This window comes from Castor canadensis, chromosome 14 (genome assembly GCF_047511655.1).
Source record: "Castor canadensis chromosome 14, mCasCan1.hap1v2, whole genome shotgun sequence".
Taxonomy (NCBI): domain Eukaryota; kingdom Metazoa; phylum Chordata; class Mammalia; order Rodentia; family Castoridae; genus Castor; species Castor canadensis.
This window is the reverse complement of record NC_133399.1, coordinates 73,168,565-73,190,124: the sequence shown is the minus strand read 5'-3', so window position 1 is coordinate 73,190,124 and position 21,560 is coordinate 73,168,565. Positions and strand designations below refer to the sequence as shown.

Below are 21,560 nucleotides of genomic sequence, written 5' to 3'. Positions count from 1 at the left end.
GCACTTAATCACTTTTCAGATAGGGTCTTGTGATTTTGCCCAGGGCTGGCCTTAGATCACAGTCTTCCTACCTCTCCTGCATAGCTGGGATTACAGGTGTGCATCACCATAGACAGCATGTCTTTCACATAGTATCTCACTAACTTTTTGCCTGGGCTGGCGTCAAACTGAGATTCCTGTCTTCACCTCCCACGTAGCTGGGATCACAGTCAAGAGCCACAGGTATGAGCCACTGTGCTCAGAGGCTTATCTGACTTATTGAGCTTTCTCATGACCAAGATTCCTATTTAGTTCTTTTTTCATAATCTCTCTTTATTGAATTGCTCTTTCATACCCTGTACTGTATTCCTTCCTTCCTTCAGTTATTTATTTGTATCCTCTTTGAATTCATTAATCATTTTAAAAAAACAGTCTTTCAGATTCTTTGTCCAGTATTTCATCTACTTCACTATCTTTGGATTCTGTTACTGGTAGCTATGGACTTTTGGAGGAGTCATGTTGCCTCATATTTCTTGTGTTTCTACATCTGAGATTTACGCATCTCTTCCACTTTTATGTGAGCGTCTTCTTAGCCAGCAGCCTTGAGTGCTCAACCCCCAGTACCGCTCAGAGGAAGAAAACAAACCACAGTAAGAACAACATCACAGAAATAAACAAGATGTAGAAATACAGTGAAAACAAATTCAAAACAACTTCTACACTGACAGTAGAAAAGAAAGTAATGGAATTAACCAAAAAGTTGAAAATCAATGTAAATAAAATGAATACTTATTAAATAATAAAAAGAAAACAAGGAAAGAAGAAAGATAAAAATCTAAGAGTGAAATAAAAAGTAGAAAATGAGAAAGGAAGAGAAGAGAGAGGTGAAAATCCAGTTAAAGAATTAGAAATAAGTAAATAAAATTAGGCAAATTAAGAAAAAATAATGAGAAAGAAAAAAAAAAAGAGTCAAAAATTCCACCTAACTGAGCTATTTGGATAGGGGAAGCTCCTTTTCCAGGTCCTCTAATATTGGAACCTGTGTGGAGGGGAAGTGGGTCACAGCTGAGGCCTGTTGTAATTCCTCTCAGTTCCTGCCAAGCAGGTGGGTGCTGTATGTAGGCTGAGCCTTGAGCCGCATTTCCTGCCAAGCCAGGTAAGGGAAGAGAGAGTGAAGACATATGGATACATTTACACTTGTGTCTCATGTGCTTCCTGACTCTGGCCTTGTGAAGTCCTGCACCACCTCAGACTCTGCCCTTAAGAAGGCTATCACCAGATGTGGGCCCTTGATCTTGCACCTCCATAAATATGAGCCAAATAATCCTATTTCTTTTTAAAGTTGCCTGTCTCCGTACTTCATTATAGTAACAAAAACCAAACTAATATAGATGAGTTTTGATGAATGAATACTCCCATATAACAACGGACATCTCTATCAAAATTTAGAACATTTTTTCACCTTATATGTTTCCTTATACCTCTTCTTAATTATCACAGTTGCCAGAAGCAAGTGATCTTTTGGGTTCTTTAAAATCTTAAATCAATTTTTTTCCATCACAGATTTTCAAAATAGCTGTTTTTCATATAAATGAAATCATGGCATGAATTCTTTGTGTAGTTTCTCTCACTCATCATAATGTCTGTGATGTTTATCCATGTTTTGGGGATGTGTTAGTAGTTCTTTTCTAGTGGATAGTTTTGGGTTTTTTTTTGCAGTACTGGGGTTTGAACTCAGGACCTCATGCTTGCTAGGCAGGTGCTCTACCACTTGAGCTACTCCATTGTACCATTTTGTATTCCATTAATGAGGTATGAGAGGTCCACTTGCTCTATATCTTGGCCAATATTTATTATTGTCAATGTTTTTAATTTTAGCCTTCTATTTGGTTATGTATACAGCTCATTGTAGTTTTTATTTGCATTTCTGTAATGACTAATAATATTGAAGACTTTATCATGTGCTTATTAGACATGCATAACATTGACTTTGTTGTGAGTCTTTTATTTACTTTTTTCTTGGATTAATGCTTTTCTTAATGAATTGTTGCTGTTACTTGTATATTCTGGATATGAGACCTTTATCAGATAAATGTTTTATAGATATTTTCTTTAAGTTGATGAGTTCCGACTCATTTTAAGTGTCCTTAAATGAGAAGATTTTAATTTTGTTAAAGTTTAATTTAGCTTTTTAAAAATTTGTGATGGTTTTACTCACTGTTCTAAGAAATCTTTGCTTACCCCCAGGTTGTGACAGTCTACTGAAATTTCTCCTTTAGAGTAGTTATAGTTTTAGCTTTTATAGTTAGGTCCATGGTTTTCCCTGAATTAATAAGGCAGAGGTTATGGTTCTTCTGTTTCCATACCACTATCCAGTTTTCCTGCAAACTTCACTGAAGACTTTCCTTTCCTCACTGAGTTACTTCAGCACCTTTGTCCAAAATGAAATAACCATATAGGGATTGGTCTAGTCTACTCTTCATTCTGATCCTGTCTGTCCTTTACCAATATCACACATCCTTTTTTTATTATCATATTATTATACTGGAGGTACACTGTGACATTACAAAAGTGCTTGCAATAGATCTTAGTTAAATATATTCCCTCACACATTTTGATTCATTTAATTTATATTAAGCTTTGAATTGAATAGTATAAGTTCTCCGTCATCATCTTTTTTTAATTTCATTATTGTTTTGGCTATTCTAGGCTCTTTGCATTTCTACCTAAGTTTCAGAATCAGACCATCACCTTTATAAAAATGCCTACTGATATTATGGTAATGATCACAGTAGATCTCTAGATCACTTTGGAAAATATTGACAGCAATATTGGGTCTTCCAAAATATGAGTATGGTATATTTCTGTATTTACTTAGATGTTATTTAATTCTTTTTTCAGTGTTTGTAATTTAACATGGAGCTTTTACAGATCAATTTGCTCCTAAGTATTTTATTTTATTTTTGAGACTGAGTCTTACCATATTACCTAAGCTGGCTTTTATCTCTTGGGTTCAAGAGATCCTCCTGCTTCAGCCTTCCAAGTAACTGGGAATTGTTACTTGTCAGTATGTGCTGTTGTGCCAAGTTTGTTTTATGTTTTAATGCTGTTGTTGATGGAATGATCCTTTAGTTTGATTTGCAGAATTATTTAGTACTGCCCTTAAATTCTGAAATCTGAGTAAATTCACATATTATTTCTAATGACTTGCTCATAGAGTACTTTATGATTTTCTATTTTAACACTTACATTATTTGCTGTGTTAGTCAGACTTTTCGTCACTGTGACAAATACCTGAGAATGAGGAAGGATTTATTTTAGCTCACAGTTTCCGATGTTTCTGTGCATGGTCACTGGGCTCTGTTGTTTCTGGGCCCATGTGTGGCGAGGCAGAACTTGGTGGTGGGGAGTAGAGAGGGAACAAAGTGGCTCAGCTCACAGCAGACAGGTGGCAGAGAGCACTCACCTGAAGCACAGCATGAGAGGAGGCTTAACTAGAGCCTCATGTGACTACGTGGAAATAATTCACACAACTTTTTTTCTGTGTATGTGTTACTGGTGTTGAACCCAGGGCCTTATGCATGCTAGACAAGCACGTGAACCACGCCACAGCCAACAACTGCTTTCTTAAAAGCCACTATTGAAACATTCTTGAATGATTAGCTCAGGGAAATATACATTAGGACAATGTTCTTAAAAAGAATTTATTGAAGTTCTTAAGGGAAATGGAGTGAGAGAGGAAAATGAAGGCTATTTCAAGGTTAATTGCAATTTCAGATTACAACCATAGTAAGAAATGAATAGGTGAAGTCTAAATAATTTAATAACCTACTAAAAATAATAAAGTAGAACAAAATGTGTGTGTGTGTGTGTGTGTGTGTGTGTGTGTGTGTGTGTGTCTGTTGCGACTGGACCTTGCTATACGCCCAGGGTGACCTCTAACTTTTGATTCTCTTGTCCCAATCTCTTGAGTGTTGGAATTACAGGCATGTGCCAACACACCTGGCAAGGAAATGCTTTGTATGAAATTCAAATAATTATTTCCTCAACTCTTTTAGAGAAGAAACTACATTTTATACTTTGTTTTATGCTTTATGCAGTATATTTTAAATTAAAGTATGTGCATATAAGAAAGCACAAAGGAAGAAACAGGATCTGTTTAATAAATATTTTTGATTATTATAAAGCGTAAATAACTGTGGTGTATTTTTTCATAACAATAATTGGTCCCTTTTAAATATTTACCATATCAGATACATAACTAGTATGTCTGAGATTACAGTTGCACTGTTTTATTTAAGTCTGCTTAATGGAAGATAAGACACATCAGACACATGAGCCAAAGGGGCTCTCATAACTTGGATAAACCTGTGATAACCATCCTATAAAAAAACAGTTTGGAGCCAGTTTGGAAGGAGTCTATAAGTCTGAAGTACATGTTTAAGCCAGCTTTAGTAAGTCTTGATAAAGGAGATTTTTTAGCTAAATACAACTATTTAATTCTTTTCTTTAAGAAGGCAAGAATATACGTGAAGCCCTTAACTTCAGGCCATTCTGAGGACTCCATTCTTCATTGGTTGCATAACTTCCTTTTAAGGTGATTAAAACCATGTCTGGTAAAAGCATGGGCAGTTGCAGAGTTTTCTATTGTAATAGTCTTCTAAGAAGATCAGTTACCATTCAGAACAGTGTCGATTGAGGCCTTCATTAATAATACAGATAGCATAGACTAGGTGAAAAAACCACAGATCTAAGTTCTAATATTCTACTATGAAATAAGAAGAAAGAAGTGTATTTGTTAGTCATGAAGTAAGCCTAAGTATTATTCAAAACTATTAAACCTCCTAAAAGCTTTTCCTAAGGACAACCCAGAAATCAATACAAAGCAGTAAAGTGGCTGCTTTCTTTGCCTTCCAAAAAAGCACTGTAGACAATAAATATTTAATGGCAGACAAACTAATACACTGAATGTGTGTAAGGAATAATGCCTTGGAAAAGTAGATGGAAGGATTTTGTTACATTGGAGGATCAAGTGAATTACAATTAGGCTAATAATGAAACCTTTTAAGTCTTTGCTTTAAGGCTATTGTCCTGAAATACTAGCCATGGTTTTATTATAAATAAATCCCATGTTCATAGCCCACAGAGCTCATTGCAGGCACACAGATACTACATGTAATTAATTATCCATGCTGGATCCATGAGCCCAAGGTTGATTTTAACCTTATTTTCCTTGGCTGATCATTTTTACCTGAACACAAAACAGAAGACATGTTAATATTCCCGAGTACTATTTAAAGTTTCCCTTAACTATATCCTGGTTTCTTATTCACTGAGCTCTCTGAATGGAAGATAAGGAACAATCAGGATAGCATCAACAAAGGAGTCTGACAGGTTAGACTTGCCTAGGAATCAATGAATTTGTTGATGTGTGTTTTGAGAAATGAAATGGCAGTCTTTCTATTCTCCCCACCCTCAGGATTTTTTTTTTCTTCCCTGAGGGTTTTAACCTTTATAGGACAGGAAGCCACTTGGTGTATCTTAGAATTATTCAGGCTCTTGGGTGTGTGTCTGTGAGATGTTGAGTCTGGGAATGAGGAGACCATGATTTTATGTGTGTGTGTGTGTGCGTGTGTGTGTGTGTGTTAATTCTTTTGTCGGTTTTCTTCTTCTGTGATGCTGGGGATCAAACAAGGACCTTGAGCATGCTAAGCACACCTCTACCACTGATCTTTACCACCAACCCTAAATATTAAAAATTGTTGGACATTTGAACATTTGGCTAATTTCCCCAATTATAGGTAAAATACTGCAAGGAAATAGCTATGTGTTAGTTTTCTTTCTTCAGGGGCAAAGAATGTGTAATAGACCAAAGAGCATGTTCTAGCTTGTCCTCAAACCATGTAACCATTTTACATTTCTACTATCAAAGAATAAAATCTAACTCCTGACTCCCCCTCACAGAGATTTGTCAATGTTGGGTTGTACAATTTTAAAATTTCTTACAGTTATTAAAACTATGATTTTTTTTATTGTTCTGGGTGAAGGTACATTGTGACATTTACAAAAATTCTTACAATATATCAAATTTGTCATACTTGAATTCATCCCCTCTACCATTCTCCTTTGTCCACCCCTCCCCCTTTTCCCAGACCAGTTACAATAGGTATCATGTTTCCATTTACATACATGCTTACACAGTATTTGCACTGTATTCACCCTCCGATGACCTTTCCTCACCTCCTCCTCCTGCGACTGGTACCAACCCCCCCAGACAAGACCTGTTCTGCTCTCCTGTCCTCCATTTTGTAAATGAAAAAAAAATTACATTTTTGTTTGTTTAAGATAACTACACAGGGAGTTCCCTTGTGACATTTCCATGTATGTATGTATTATAACCTGAATTGGTTCATCTCCTCTATTTTTCTTCTTTCTACTTCAGTCCCCTTCTTATGGTGGCTTCAACAAATTTAAAAATTCTATATTCATTCTTGTATAGTGAGTACATCATTATATTCACCTTCTTAATTTCCTTCTTTTACCCTCCCCCTCTCATATGTGACCTCCCCTTAGTGTGACCTGTTTTTCAAATTTAAAATTGTGATTTTAAAAAATATAATGATAAAGTCTACCTTTTCATGACTGTAGATATTTTGACCACTCATCAAGTGGAAACTGGTTATTGACTTCCATAACCATTTATTTCCTTATATCTTTTGGGGAGAAAACTATTATCAGGTTATATTTGCAGCATATCTACTCTACACTAAAGTTTTCCTTTGAGATATTTTTCTTTTACATTTTGTTGCACGGAAGTTAAAAAATTTAGATGTATTTAATTATTCACTCTTGCTTTTTCTTCAGGGATTAGAAGTGCATGCTCTTTCCACATCTGAGATAAATAAGTCACCCTTCCCCCTTTTTTTTAAATGCTTTTACTTTGTTGATGCAGCTGTTCACTTGTATATATGTCTTTACATTAATTTTTTCCCACCTGTTAGTATCTGGAAGACAATTTTTATGTGGCTATCCCTTGCCCTGTGTGTATTTTCTCTTTTTATAAGTTAGGTTCTTACTTCAAACTATGATAACTCAAATATTGTATGATTTTGATCATTGTTGCACTGTGTTTAGTTTTCCAAATATGCTAAATCCATCTTTATTACTTAAGAATTTTTTTGGCAGCACTGGGGTTTGAACTTAGGATGTTGGCTTGCCAGGCAGGCGCTCTACCACTTGAGCCACACTCCCAAGCCTTTTTTGCTTTGGGTGTATTTTGAATAGGGTCTCATATCTGTGCCCAGGCCAGCCTGGACCATGATCCTCCTATTTTTGCTTCCTGCATAGCTAGGATGACAGGTGCACACCACTGTGCCCAGCTTTTTATTGGATGAGATGGGGGTCTCATGATCTTTTTGCCACACTGGCCTCAAACCATGATCCTCTGCCTCCAGAGTAACTGGGATTATGGGCATGAGCCACTGTGCTTGGCTCCTCAGAAAATTTTTTTGTGGTACTGGGACTTGAACTCAGAGCCTATACCTTGAGCAACTCCACCAGCCCTTTTTTGTGATGAGGTTTTTTCCAGGTAAGGTCTCATGAACTATTTGAACTGGGTTGGCCTTGAACTGTGATCTTCCTGATCGCTGCCTCCTGAGTAGCTAGGATTACAGGCATGAGCCATTGATATCAGCTTAAGTCATATATGTTTTAAGGGTTCCAAACTTTTCCTATCTTTGCCTGCTTTGAAAGGACACATTACTACCAGTGATATTCTCTTTCCCTTCCCAGAATCAAACCTGAATCTATCAAGCTTGTAGGGCCAGTTACACAAACTGGAGAAAAAGATAACCAAGGAGTGGAGGGATACAGTCAGCAAAACTTGTACAGTGGCGAACTCTACCAGGCAAATAAGCCCACTTCTTCAACAAATAAATTGCAAAGAGAATGAAAATAAGAGTGAGAGAACACATAGGTTAAAATAAACATTGAAAAAGAAGCAGGAAAAATTGTGTTGATTGATGTGTGGATGTTAAAACTATAAAGAAAGACAAGAAGGTGAATAACAATAAAAGCAGAATAGGTTTACTGTTAGGGATGAAGGAGAGGTCTTGTTTATCTATGTATGTATGTAATTATATTTCAGTGTTTGGGATCAAATCCAAGGTTTCATGCATGGTAGGCGAGCATTCAAACACTGAGCTACACCCCAGCCCCCAGGGTCACGATTAGGATAGATTGTTGGCCACCTTATGTATATTTCTTGACCAAGGTAATAGTTTAAAAGATGTTTACTTTATAATATTTATTAAGTTATGAATTTGTTTTCTGTGTCTGTGTTATATTTTCAATTAACAAGATTTTAAAAATTCACTTCTGTCTTTCTGACTACAAGTTTTAAATGAAAGTAATACTCAAAGTACTCCTTCTAGGTACATGACTGTTTGTTTGGTGGTATTGTGGTTTGAACTCAGGACCTTGTGCTTGCTAAGCAGGTGCTCTACCACTTCAGCCACTCTGCCAGCTCCCAGGTACATGACTTTTAATGGAAACCTATTGAGGATTTTCCCAGAATGCCAAAATGAATTCCAGCACTCAGGAGGCAGAGGCAGGAGGATCCAGAGTTCCAGGCAAGCCTGAGCTACATAATGAGTTCCATAATGAGTCTTAGCTAAGGGTGAGATTGTCTCAAAAAACAAAAACAGAAAGCCAGTCAACCAACCAACAGTATCAACAAAAACCAGACAACTGGGTGTTTATACTGGAGGTGATTTTCTTTGTATCTTCTAATTCTTTGCCAATGGAAAAGACTCACTAAAAGGCCATTCAGAGAGCAATGGATCATTTCTTAGCACCAAAGAGTATATGGAGAGGTGTGGGAAGAAAATACGAGTTCTACTTACCTACCTATTTTGAAATCTTAACCTTTTCTATTTTGCTGTACTTTGCTGTGTATGTAATGTATGAATTCTCAAGTGCTATATAAGATTTTAGTAGTGGTGTAAGCCTGCACTCCCAACAATTCCAGGGTTGGAGATAAGAGGATGGCAAATTTGAGGCCAGCCTGGGCAAAGTTAGCAAGACTTTATTTCAAAAACAGAATATGACTGGTGGAGTGAGAGGCTCAAGCAGTAGAGCATCCGCCTACCAAGTGCGAGGCCCTGAATTCAAACCCCAGTACCACAAAATAAATAAAAGTAAATAAATTAATTAAGTAAAAACGAATAAATAAAGACAAAACAGTCGGGGTATGGCTCAAGTGTTCAATCTCTAGGAGTGCTGGGGAAAAATTGGTCATACAAACTTTTTTTTCTTGTTTTGATAGAAAGTTCAATATTTTAGAGGCCTCTCATTGGTTCACTTGAGTCACAAAGCATGAACTGAAGTTCTGAAAGGCTGACAGCCGTGATAGATTAAAGGGAATTTTTTTAGAAAGGTGAGTCTTTGTACAACCACAGGTTCGTAGACCAATGAGAAAGGAAATGAGTGATCCCAGTGATTGCAAATACGAGATAACTCACAAATCATAAATATATTAACAATAACTCTTTGTGATTTATCCTCACAACAACCCTATTAAAGAGACCTTTGATCATGACAGGTCAAATCAATTAAAAAATATTGAGATGGCAAAACTAAAACTTCTAGTTCCAGTTTGTGTCCTCAGAGATAGAATAATAATGATGTCTTTGTATTTTATTCTCCCATTTAAGATTTGTATATACAATAACCATTTTGTAAATTGGTGGGATTAACTGTAATTTTGTAGGTATTTAAAAAGAGTCAGAAGTATACTTTCCCAAAAAGATAAATCTTTGGAGGTGTTAAATTACTTTCTGGATTAGCAACTGGACTTCTCAGCATCCTAGATGCCCAGAGGTAAGATCGTCTTACTTTCTGGTAACTAATCCAGCACTAATTTGCTAAATTGGCACACCACATTATGGTTTAGGTAAACATAGTCCATACTCACTGTACATAGAAAAGAATGGCGATGGTGTTTTCAGTGGCTCTTTCCTGAATTGCCAGCCTATGTTTAGAATAGTGATTACATTTTCAGGAATGCTGAGTAACAGCATGAGGACTAATTGCTGTTCATTTAGTTTAAGGCTCTTCCTGTATCATTATTGTTTGCAAAGGCTGTTAGAACACAGAGCACTTTGGTCCACTTGAATGCACACCACTTGCAAGTCAGAGTATATAATGAACCAGGACCAAAAATTGTGAAAGAAACAAACCAAAAGTCAATCAGCAAAGTCAACTTACACTGCAACAAGATCACAATGCACCAAGATTGATCTTAGTCTTTAGACTCTTTTCACTGTTTTCAGGTGATTGCTGATCTATCAGCAGGGCTTAAAGGGCTGGGGGCAAGTTGGAGGGCTACCTGAAACTCTCAGGGATTATATTTGGTCAAGAGAATCAGGCCAGAGGCATAAATTTAAAGCAAATTAAAAAAAAACTAGGTGAACTATAATGAAGTAGCATTCAGTCATAAAGAAAAAATAAATTATTACATTATCAGGAAAATGGATACAACTGGAGATCATCATGTTAAACAAAATGAGCCAGACTCAGAAAGACAAATGTCATGTTTTCTCTCATAAGCATAATCTAGATTAAAAAAGACATGAAAGTAGAAGGCAGTTATAGGATCGGGGGTCACTGGAAGAAGGCATGAGGACAAGAAGGGGAAAGGGGGGTAAATGTGATCAAAGTGCATAGTACGCAATTATGAAAATTTCATAATGAAACTCATTATTTTATATACTTAATTCAGAAAAGAAAAACATCTGTAATATGAAAAACAACTAATAATCTCAAAGGTATGAGATTGCAAAGCTATAGATCTGTTATTATTTGTCATAAAGCTGTAAATGCTTTGAAATTGAAAATATGTCCCCCTTTTAAGGGACTTCTCCATCTGATTGGAGCAAAGCCTCAACAAGTTCCAGTGTGACACAGTTATGATTCATTGTCAAGTGCAGATCACACAGAGCAGTAGTTTCTTTAGTCATGACATTTTAAGCACTCAAAGTCAACATTTTCAAAGTGGTTGCATAACAATCTGGTAGTGCTATATTTTTCTTAATTTCTTCCTAATATGAGGAGGTCCACAGCAGAATTACAGAACAACTTGTTTGCGTGTGAACTAAAATAATTTTGGCATCATGCTATAAGAACGTTTCTTTCTACAGAGTCTATAAATGGAACAGAAGGAGATGCCTTCCAGGGTTTAGGGAAATGGGAGAGTTTCTCAGATGTTCTCGGATTATTTTTGATAAAAGAAAGCTGTATTTCCTCATTATTGCTACTCCTGTGAACTCGCAACAAGAAACTCTTTCTTGAGATGTTTTATTTACAAATTGGTATACTAATGCAAGAATTACTCCGATAGTTACCCTTCTGGAAGATTAAGTAGAGTTCAATTGATTTTTCAAGCCTGCTAAGAAGAATAGGTAATCAGAAACTTGAGAGTTGTTTGTAAATAAATCAGGACCATTTACTGTGCTTCTGCTCTCACTTTCTTGCTATGGAGTCATTGCTACAACTGGTTGGTCTGTGTATTTGATCATGTGTCACCATTCTGGGATACAGGAATTAAAATTCATGTGGCTATTTGTAATGTACATGTTCTCTGCACCAAAATAGACAAGAAGAGTCATCAGCAGTATCTTAAAATTCCAACATACTAAAACTTTGTCAGAGATGAAAACAACTTCTCATAATTCTACACCTATAAAATGACTTTATGATTGGAAAATTTCTGGAATGTTGTATAAAGCAATTTTGTCTACCCCTGGGGCAAGAGATTTGTGGAGAGGTAAGAATTTTATCACGATCTTATTTGACTCTCAGAAGTATATCCAAAGGAGCTGTTAAACATACACATATCTATTTATAGCCAATCTCTGATTTCTGTTATAAGACTGGGATGAAATTACTCTGGTCCCTGACTGAGCACCTTTCTCCAGTTGAGTTTATTATAATAATAGTTTTTGTTTTTATTCAAAGCCACTATGAAAAAATATACAAAGATCCTTATAGTATTCTAATCACACACACACACACACACACACACACACACACTTTTCTTGTAGTACTGGGATCAAACACATTGCCTCACACATACATACTAGGCAAGTGGTTTGAGTTTATATATATATATGTATATATATATATACACAGATATGCTATACATACAATATACATATATATAATATACAAATACATATATATGTTTTTCTTATTCAGTAATCTTGGTCTGAAAAAATGAGTAACAAAAAATTTTCTTGGCATTCAATGCTGGGAAAAGTTTTGCTTCCTTTAAGGAACTATCACACCCTTTTGAAAATAGAAGTTATGTTACTGGTTGGAGCTCCTGGCTACTAGGAAACTCAGTGTCTTATTTGTTCCTTAACAGTACTACTCTTCCAGGGACTCTATTTCAAATAAAAAATTATTTAGCCTTCTAAATATTTAGTTTTAAAATCTGTCCTATCTTTTAGCTTCTTCAAATCCCTGTTCAATGAAGTGGTGATAGAAACAAATACAAAAAAAGTAACAAAAAGAGAGACCTGGATTGGGAAGAAAGTAAAATACAACTCCATGGAATTCCCATGGAATTATTTTTTCTCTATTCAAATAAATGTACTGGAGTTTCCCCTTGAGAATTAAGCCTGTGTTCTTTATGCCTTTCTGCATAAGTGTGACCTTGGGAAAGTTGGCTGGAAGCTTTACCTTGGGGAGATGTCACGCTTATAAAATTCTAAGGAATTTGCTGTAGCATCATTTTCACCACACTCACAGCAAGATTGTTACAGTTTTTGTATTAATGTCTCCCTGTTAAAATGAACTAGAGATGCAACAGAGTTAAAAGCATCTATTGAGCATTCTGCTTCTTCCCTCATTAATGCATGAAAATTTTGATCATTTATTTTATTTACAACTGAACTTCATTGACAGAGAAATTTAGCCAATATTGATAGCAAAACTTCAAGTGATGAAAAAACTTTAATTGGAATGGGTTTGTCATTTACAGGATTCAAAACACAAAAAGAATAAAATTATATCAAGTGAAAGTTTCCCTTCCAAATTTATCCTTCAGTGATCCAACACCCCTTCCAAGATGCAACCATGTTTATCATGTTTATTGTAATGATACAATACTGGTCAAACAAAAATATATGCATATGTATACAGTGTAAGTACATATAACCACTATTTAGTGGAAATAGTTGCATACTATTAGGTAATTGTTTTGTATTTTAAAAATTGTACATAGTGAAGCTTGGGGTTATTTCATAGTGGTATAAAGCATTTTCTCATTTTTAAGCTTTATACCTTATGGCTGTATCATGATTCTTTGTAGTAGATCCTTTATTAATAAGTTCTTAATTATCGAGCATTTGCACTGCTTCAAATCTTTCATTACTATAAACAATGCTGAAATAAACAAGGCTTTACATACACATTTCTCATGTGTGCTCAAGATAAACTCTTCTATGTAGGCTTACTAGCATAAAGAATATGTGCATTTGTAATTGTTAGGTCTTGTGAATTGTGGAGAGCACTATAATTTATATTCACATCTGCATCTGCCCTGTCTACACTTCTACAAGCACACAGTATATCAAATTTTCTAATTTTGACAATATGACAAGTAAAAAATGTTTTTTTAATATAGTTTTTTTTTCATTTCTCTCAGATGAAAAATATGCTTTTTATTTTTTTTTAAGGACAAAGGACCACAAAGTTATGTGGTGCTATTATCTGATTCTTAATATTGTAACAGGTCAGCATTAAGAGTTCAGAGATCAGGAACATGGCAACCTGCCCAGAACCAAGATGGAAAAAAAAGCCAATAGGCCCCATTTCAGGAATATTTGCCTTGACAGGGTCCCTGATGGTGTCCCTGGAAGATAATTTCTGTTTTTATGTGGATGCAATTGAATCTAAGTTTCAGATTTCCCAGTGCCCACAAATGTAGCTCTAATTACTTAGCAGAGGGAGTTTTCAGTTTTCTTTTCTTAAACTATCACATTGAAAAATGAAGTAAAACAGGTTTTATATTTATAGATATAACTAAACGAAGCAATAGAACTATGTGTGTGTGTGGGGAGGGGGTTGGACCAAATCATCCGGGTCACATGCAGGTTATACAGATTAAACAATGTGTTCAACACAAGGTGAATTCTGCTTGGGGAGGAGTCACATTGCTAATTATCATAATTGTCCCAAGGCTTGGCAGAAACATCAGGGCTTGTTTTGTGTGTGTGCTTTTGCATAAGGGAGAATCATCTGGTGGCATTTTAATGCTGTATATCTTTAAAACTAATCACATGCCTTTTCCTAAAGTCATAGATCATGTTAGTTACCTGTCTGAACAACAGGGACTTCAAAAGCAAGTAAGAGGTGTTACGTAATGGGTAAAAGATTGGGAGTTAGGCCTGCTGGGTTTGCCCTTGTCTCACCCTTCACTAGTTGTATGATCTTGGGCAAGTCACTTGACCTTTCTGAGCTTCAATTTCCTCACTTGAATAATTGAGATAATAATCTGACCTATATACACCTGGATCTCTTTGGGAGGAATAATGGATCATTGTCCACGTGAAATGGTTTTACAACTATAAACGGCAAAACGTTTATCCGGTATTCAGGGTAGAGGCAACTTTGTGAAATACGCCATCTTCAGGTGTCCTCTCCCCCTTCACCCCTCTTTTCACCCCACCATGAAGAAGCTTGCTTAAAATGACTTTAACAAACCCAAGTGCGATAATTAAACTATTTTTTGTATTTTTAAATTTAGGGCTCTGGTTTTCTGGCACTTACTGGTGCAGTTAAGTATCTTATAGCAGAATATCATCTTTGGGAAGGCTTTGGATGAAATTTGCTCAGTTTAGCAAAGAGCAAGGATTTAGTTTATATTTAAAGAAAAGTGAGGCAGGCCTACTTTCTTCTGCTGTTCTCCGCAACTTTCCACTTTTTATCTGAAGATCCAACAGCTGGAGTGCTCATTTCTTTAATCTTTAATAGATGCTCATTAATAAACGTCTTGGCAGTATGAAGACATCACAGACCGCCAGTGCGACCCACAAAGAAACAATCACTGCAAGTTCTTTGTAAGTCTCCGCCCTGACAATTCTGCAACCTTCCCACCTCCAAAGTACCCAACACTCTGGGACACCAGAAGCTCTGGGAAAGAGAACACAGGTGGCCAGAGGGCAGTAGGCAAAGACTGATGCCCGGGGGGCTCCAGCACTGGACACCCGCAGACCTTTGTTCACCCGCGTGGACTTGTGTGGTCTGGGGACGCCCGGCTCAGCCAGGTGCGCGAGCAACAGCCGGGGGCTCCGCGTTGCACGTGGCAACAGGTGCAGCACCAACGCCTGGGGCGTGGGGCGGGTCCGCACTTAGCCCGGGAGCGCGCGGGGCTTCGGGATTGGGACCCGGGAGCGCGAAAGGAGGGAGCGAGCTGAGCGAGCAGCGCGCGCCAACCTGCCGAGCGGAGCTCTGCACGGCTGGCGTCTCCCGAGCCAGTGCCCCAAGGTACTGCCTCGCGTGTCTTCCAAGTTTCTGGGGTGCAGCCCCTCGGACACCGCCTGGCCTTGGTCTCCTGCTGCGATACTCGGGAGGGGTCCGCTCAATAGAAGCTGCCGCGGTGAGGAGACCGAGGCCGCTGAGCTTTCCCACTTCCAAGTTTCCCGAACTCCCCGCCCCTGCTCCACCCCCTGGCGGCGGGAGGCGCGGAGACTGAGGCACCCCAACTCCGGGTTCTCGCTTGGCAGCCGCTGCCGCCGCTGGGGTGCTGGTTGGGGTTCGGGGCTGAGCCGCGCGCCTCCCGGGGTGCCCAGGGCGCGCGCACCGAGTGCGGGGCCCCGCGCCTCTGCGCTCCGCTCCGCTCCCGGGGGGCAGGGCCCGCGTCGGCGTGGAGACACTGCGGTAAGTGGAGCTGAGGTGACGGCAGCCGCCCAGCCTGGCGGCCGTGGACATCTCGGGAGAGGTGGAGGGAGGGCTGGCTGAATGCCACTGCCTAACCTGGACGGGACAGGCTTTTGGGGACGGGTAGGTGTCAAAGCTGGGGGAGCAAGTGGGGAGACAGGTCTCACGTGGGGTCAGCTGCAGAATGGACGAATGCGAATCTTGTGGCTGTCACCTTGAAAGTGACCGGAGGGTGGGCTTACTGTAGACTCGGTTTTGCCAACTGGTCAGCGTGTATCCCGGAAGCCGCCCACTGGGCACTTGACCCTCAGGGCTCTGCAGCCGCAGCCTTCTCTTAATCAGGGCTGAAAATGTGGGAGACCATGAATTCCTGCAGTTCCCTAGGTCCTCTCTCTGGGCCCTGCTACTTCCTGCTGCCCGTTGGTACTGCTCAAGCTCTCTAGAAAAATCCTTTTCTAAGGTCACCTTATTCACCACTCAATGGTAGTTAATGGATTTAAGGGTTTACTGACTTTAGATGAACCCTTTTGCCCTCTCCTTGCAAAGCTGCTCTCCCGCTAGGTTGTTTTGACTTATAATAGTTTACATGAGAGTAAGGATGAAGAGGTTAATTTTTCGTGTAGCCTGTGTAGTTGCACATACTCTGTTAAATACTATTTTAAGTTGTCAATGTTGTAAGAAAGGAAATCCAGTGTATTTTGTTTGTTTGAATAAAACCAGAGACTTGGGCAAAACAGGGGGAAAGAAAGCTTTCATGTTTTGCCAGGTGCTTGGAATCTTCATACTAATCTCAGTTCTGGGGTGGCGGTGGGAGGATTCCAGGGAGAGGGCGACTGCCTCTGAGTGAGAACACAGAGGCCCTGGATCCAGTGACCTCTTTAAGGAGTTCAAATACGCCCAGATAACAGTGCATGGATAACTTTCAAAGGAATTGCATAATCAGAGTTGCAATTCTGTAAACAAACTTTTTTCATTGATAAGAGCAGGAAATGATAGACTAAATTAAAGTGATATTTGTATAGTGCTTTACAGTACAGAAAAGTGCTTCTATCACAGGAGGAGGGGGTTCCCTCAATGTCCCAGTTTCCATGCAGAAATCACAGGTACTTGAGATTCATAGTGAAAAGCATTTCAAAGTGTCTCACAACAAGAAGTCTGGAAAGGTGGAAGTTTTAGCAAGGATTTATGTATAACAGGATAAAATTAGGGAGAAACATTCCCTGCTCCCCATTCAGGAAATGGGAGTAAAGACTTCAAGTGGGGGTTCTTATCTGTGGCCTTTATGCTTTCTGAGCTGGGATAATACAGGTGCCCATGTCATCTAGCAACTCTAAATCATTAGACATTGGTTCTGGGTGCCTGAGATGGGTGCAGTTTGGTTTTTCTAAAACATGGGGGCATGATCTAGGCCTACTCAAAACACAGGGAGGTTAATTGAGTTTTAGGTTCTTTTTGCCAAAGGTGCTTCCAGTTTTCTTTCATTTAAGGAGCCTTGCAGCTTCAGGAGAGAGGCAAATGCACATAGATAGCCCTTTACATCTCCCTGTTCTTATAACTTAGTCTCTCAAGGATGATGAGAGGTGAGCTTAATTGCTCTGTTTTTAGTCTTCACTTCCTAATTCTGATGTCTGAGTCTGGTGGTCCTTTTACTAATCAAATAAGATAATGATTTTCCTGTCTCCTCTCCTCAATCTGTCTTGCCTCATTTCTATAGAATTTTTCTTAATTGTTCTTTTCCATATGGATTTTTTTTTTCTTTGCTGGGCTTGAATTCACGGTCTACAACTTGAGCCACTCCACCAGTCCCTTTTTTGGGGGATGGGTTTTTTTTGAGATACAGTATTGAGAACTATTTGTCTGGGCTGTCTTTGAACCACTATCCTCCTGATCTCTGCCTCTTGAGTAGGTAAGATTACAGGTGTGAGCCACTGGTGCCGGCCTGTAAGGAAAATTATTACCTATCCTGCCCCTCCTGAATTATTTTCTTATCCTTAAAAAAGGAATGGAATTTGGTTTAAAATAACATACAGTTATTTATGTAATTTGCACTAGCTTTTTCCATCTGTTTTTTTCCCTTGTGCTGTGGATCAAACCTGAGGCTTGCATATGCTAAACTTGGTTTATCACTGAAGCACTCTCAGCCCCTTCACCTGCAAAAGTAGGTTTGTGTGGAGAAAAGTGTTGTCAAAGGTCTGTACCTTTACATTGTCGATAATTCAGGGTTAACTTTCAGAGTACTTAACAAGACTATGAAATTCTGCATACATTTCTTGAAAACTAAACTGAGGTTATTAAAGTGTTTAAGAAGCATGTCACTTAATAGCTCAGGGTTAATACTTCTGTTAACCCCATTGATTTCAAACGATGTATAAAGTGGGTAGATTCAGAAAAGTGTAAGTTAAGCAATCCAATCCAGAGACAATTGGTTAATATTTTCTTTATACATGTTAATATTCATAAGTCGGTTTATTTTCATAATAATAGCGTTTATACAAATATATTGTTACATGCCAGTTTTTGTTTCTGCTTAACCTATCATGAAAAACTTCCCATGGCATTAACTCTACAAAAATCCTATTTTAGTGTTTGTATAATATTACATTCTGTAGATGTGTCAGTTTAAGCATTGTTACAGTTACTTTCACTAAATACATGATTGCAGCAGTTACCCTTTAAAAAACTGTGTGCAGGGAGTATTTCTTTAAGGTAGAGTCCTTGAAATATAGTTCATGGCTCAAAGGTCTTGTGATACCTGTTGACCATTTGCTTTCCAAAGTGTTTAACTGGGGTGTGATTACTAGCGTTCCGAGAGTATTTATTTTTTTCTTGTCAACATGGACAATTATCTTTAAAAAGTATTTTTCTTGCCAGCTTTATAGGTGAACAGTGCTATCTCAATATTTAAATTTGCATTTCTCTGATTACAAATGATGTTGAACACCAAAAATTTGTTTTAATATATGTATATATGTATACACACATACATATATACATTTCAATGTAGTGCTAGACTTTTCCTCTGGAATATTATTGTTTTTCTATTTCATAAAGGCCATTTGTTGATAGTAAACTTCTGGTACTCCTGTCACAGATATTATTTTTCCCATTTTTGTCTTTGCCTTATAAACATGTTTATAGTGGTGTTGACATATATATATGTGTGTGTGTGTATGTATATATATATATATATATATATATATGTATAAAAGTTCTGAACTTCAATACTGCTGAATGTGTTGACGTTCTAAACAATTTTACAATTTTTTTGGGCAATACTGGGGTTTGAACTCAGGGCTTCTCACTTGCAAATCAGGAACTCTACTGCTTGAATGACACCTCCAGTCTTTTGCTCTGGTGATTTTGGAGATAGGGTCTCACTTTTTGCCCAGGCTGGCTTGAATCTATACCTGGGATGACAGGCATGCCACCACATCCAGCTTTTTTCATTGAGATAGAGGTTTGCAAATGGGTTTCCCCCAGGCTAACCTGGAACCAAGATCCTTTGATCTCAGCCTTCCACCACTGCTCCCAGCTATTGGTTGAGATGGGGTCTCACAAACTATTTGCCCAGGCTGGCCTGGAACTGCAATCCTCTTGATCTCAGCCTCTCAAGTAGCTAGACTTATAGGCATGAGACACAGGTGCCCAACTTCAAAACAATTTTTAAACTTCTAAATCATAGTTTAAGAACTGTTTGTGACTGTGGTAGACTTTAATTATTCCCTAAATTCTGAATTAAATTATTTTTAAATTCATTATAACAACTTCTGTGTCTTACAAGTAGAGATTACCTTAAATTTTTGGCATGTGTAAATTGTCAAGATATGTACCAATAGGCACAACATTCATTGAAATCAAAGCAGAATATTTTGGAGAAAGACCCACCTGCATCTTGAATGAGTGTCATCTTCTGGGCTTCTTTGGAGCCAGAGGAATCATATCAAACCATGGGTTGACCATGTATTCTTTGAGGCATGCTTTTATTTTATTTTCTGGAAACCTTGAAACTTCTCTAAAAACTGAATATGTTGTAGATAGACCTGTGATAAAACTCTTGGAATGTATTGTTAAGCTTGATACACCTCACTTCCACCAACCCTAAAGTTCATACTGTGATAAAAATGACACTTAAATCCTATGGATTCCCCCTGCTTTGCCCCCAACCCCATGTCTCTGTTCTATGTATTATGTCATGGTTATAACTCTAGCTACTCTGGAGGCAGAGATCCAGAGGATCATGGTTCAAAGCTAGGCCCAGGCAAATAGTTCTTGAGACCTTATCTCAAAAATAACCAACACACAAAAAGGGGCTGGTAGAGTGCCTGCCTAGCAAGAATGAAGCCTTGAGTTCAAACCTCAGTGCTGACAAAAAACAAAAAAAAAATCCCCAAATCTAGAAAGTTTTAAATCCAGGGTTTGAAAGTCTTTCAGATTTGTTGCTCTGTGGAGAATACGAATCCACATATCCAATGGTCTGTAGGGTTGTCACATTCTTTTTCTATTCATTATTGTAGTTTCATACTGAATTGTTGATATGAAACTTCTTGATGTCCAGATCAATGTATATGTAGTTTAAGATTTTTTTTTTTTCAAATCCATTTCCAGTGCTCCTCATAGATTAAGCTGTTCGAAGGAAGCAAAAACTTGGTGATTTCCCAAGCCTGAAAGGTCTTACTTAAAGGAGTGTACTCTCCATCGGATCCGGTGCCCCTTTTTTTCATTCTATCTTTAGAGCCCAGCAGTAAACCATAAGGCCATGTCCAAGCTGTGAGGAAGAGGTTGGTGTTCAGGGCTTATGTTTTGGGGCACTTAGAAATGGCCCCAGAGTTTATCTGGAAGCAAGTGGGCCTACAAGGAGGTGACTACTTAGCTTGCAAGTGCTTGGGCAGTGGTGATGGTGACCTCCAGAGGAAGTCAGCACTAATGACTGAGGATGAGTGATCCCACCTAGAGGAAAAGAGAGACTAAGTGGAATCATGACCTCAGTCAGCCTGAAATCTAGTTCTGAAGGATTTGCTTTGACCAGAGGTCCCCATGCTTGGCTTAGGATAGTCCAGTATGACCAGGAATTGGAGTAGACTAGTGATTTCTTCTTCTAAGCCAAATTTTATAAAAGATTTTCCTGATGATGCTGTTTTAAAAACGACCTCAGTATTCTTTGAAATCAGTTCTACCCTTGCATGTGGGCAGTTTTCCACAATAGTAGTATTTCTGCTTTCTCTGTTCAATTGGCCCAAAATGAAGAATTTTTTTTTTTCCATTTTGGGGATGACAGATTTGGGGGCTAATTTTTACTATATAGACAAATACAATAAAATTTCATTTTTCATAAGTTAATTTGCATCTTGTGATTGCCCTGATGTCTAAATGTTACACAGTCAAGAAAAATATTTGCTCTACAAATTGAGTGTAAATAAGATTGGACAGGGAGATTGACTCCACTTAATAGCTTTCAAGCAACTCAGAAGTATGTATTTACATATATTTAATTTACAAAGCAACCTAATTTGTTCATTGAAGCTAGTAGGCTTCCCTTGGACTACTATTTGAATTCCAAATTGAAGAGTAAGAAAAATATATTTAATGATAAAATGCATTTAAGTCTTGCAAGCAGTTCCATGTCTAAATTAAGAATGTTC

General features: G+C 38.0%; 1 protein-coding gene across 13 annotated transcripts in view; it reads left to right on the top strand.

Moving 5' to 3' along the window:
* The first annotated feature begins 15,208 nt into the window (after positions 1-15,208).
* Mtus1 (microtubule associated scaffold protein 1) overlaps positions 15,209-21,560 on the top strand; it is a 139,784-nt gene continuing 133,432 nt past the window's right edge. For 6 of the 13 annotated variants that reach the window (XM_074054758.1, XM_074054757.1, XM_020179340.2 and 3 more), the window contains exon 1: positions 15,784-15,921. The gene's annotated coding sequence lies outside the window, so the exon portion shown is untranslated. Of the gene's footprint in view, positions 15,309-15,407; positions 15,529-15,783; positions 15,922-15,983; positions 16,045-21,560 lie in introns of those variants that run through there. The other 7 variants (XM_074054746.1, XM_074054755.1, XM_074054754.1 and 4 more) reach the window with 5 other exon arrangements.